The sequence below is a fragment of the Hippopotamus amphibius genome, chromosome 5 (assembly GCF_030028045.1).
Source record: "Hippopotamus amphibius kiboko isolate mHipAmp2 chromosome 5, mHipAmp2.hap2, whole genome shotgun sequence".
NCBI classification, from domain to species: domain Eukaryota; kingdom Metazoa; phylum Chordata; class Mammalia; order Artiodactyla; family Hippopotamidae; genus Hippopotamus; species Hippopotamus amphibius.
The window spans coordinates 84,420,238-84,421,855 of record NC_080190.1 but is presented as its reverse complement, the minus strand read 5'-3'; the positions used below and the strand labels follow the sequence as shown (position 1 = coordinate 84,421,855).

Sequence of the window (1,618 nt, the reverse complement as noted above, 5' to 3'; positions counted from 1 at the left end):
TCCAGCTTGTATTTACACAGCTCATTAGAAACTACAGTGACAAGCAAAACCTCAAGGGAAGAACTGCCGTGACAGGTTGGAGCAAGTAAGAAATCCAGGTGGTTTTCCCAAATGTTATTTAGAAAAATGTTATTGAGTCCAAATACTTACATTTTTTTCTTTTTCTTTTGGAAATTTCAAAACACACACATAAGAGATAGTGTGGTGAATTCCCATCTGCTCACTGTCCAGCTCCAGCAGGGACATATCTTATCAACATGTCCTATCTTGGTTCATCTATTCCTCACCCACTCTCTCCCTGGCCCACTTTGAAGCAAATCTCAGACTTCATTTAATCTGTAAAACTTCAAAACTGGTTGTTAGACTTTAAGGTTAACAAGACCTAGATTCAGTTTTTCTGGCCAGAACACTTCACAGGTGGTGTGTCTTTCCAATTGCAAGTCAGCAGGAGAAACTTAAAGTCTCATTGTTTTTCTATTAGCAATAATCATGCCTCAGATAAACTTCATTGGCGATGACATTGCAACTGTGCAATACTGGTTGTTTTTCTCTGTATGATATGAAAACTGGTCAGTGGTTTCAGACGTTCTCAGCCTGATCTGTCCATCCATCCATCACAAAGTTCCCGTAAGTTTTTTTGTTTTCTGTTTTTTTTTTTATTCATTGGCTGCATTGGGTCTTTGTTGCTGCACATGGGCTTTCTCTAGTTGATGAGAGCAGGGGCTACTCTTCATTGTGGTGCACGGGCTCCTCATTGTAGTGGCTTCTCTTGTTGTGGAGCACAGGCTTTAGGCGCGTGGGCTTCAATAGTTGCAGCACATGGGTTCAATAGTTGTGGCTCACGGGCTCTAGAGCACAGGCTCAACAGTCGTGGCGCACAGGTTTAGTTGCTCCACGGCACGTGGAATCTTCCCAGAGCAGGGCTTGAACCCGTGTCCTCTGCACTGGCCAGCAGATTCTTAACCACTGCGCCACCTAGGAAGTCCTCCCGTAAGTTTTTGATCAAATGGTTTAAGCAGCTCGCTATTGATGTTCACTGCCTAGAGTCATTATTTCATTAGAAATTGAAAAGTGCTGACAGATCAATTCCAACATTCCTCCTGCATTTATGAATTAGATTTCTATAAGGAAATATTGTTTCCTATTTGGTGATCCCCAAGGTGAAGTTTATGCCAGGAAGGCAAGCGAAATGCTTGATTCTTTCCCTTCTCTTAGGAGCTTTCTTAATAATAAATAGGTTTCCTAGCCTGCACAAAAGGTAACCAATGTTGGTTTTTTAAAATGTCATTATGAATTCATGAATATTAACATATTTGATGTATTCCTTTTCTTCCTGATACTTAAATTATCCTATCTATAACCAAAGGGGACCCCTTTGAGTTAGCTTCTGTCTTCATTTGACACAACACAGTAAGCTTAGTTAGTTTTCTTGCTTTCTGGTATGACAAGATACCCCAAGATATCATTTTCATTTCCTCCCAAATCTGGACTTTGCAGTTTCTCCAAAGAAAGTTTTAGTGGGAAATGGTATATAGAGACTGAAATCTTGACATGGGGTGCTCATGGCAATTGGGTTGGTTTCTAGACTTCCTCAGTGGACAGAGTTAAGAAAAAAGTT

The 1,618-nt window shown here is 40.6% G+C and overlaps 1 pseudogene; it reads right to left on the bottom strand.

The window, feature by feature from the left end:
* Window positions 1-406: 406 nt before the first annotated feature.
* Window positions 407-538, bottom strand: LOC130854624 (U4 spliceosomal RNA; annotated as a pseudogene).
* Between the last annotated feature and the right edge of the window lie 1,080 nt (window positions 539-1,618).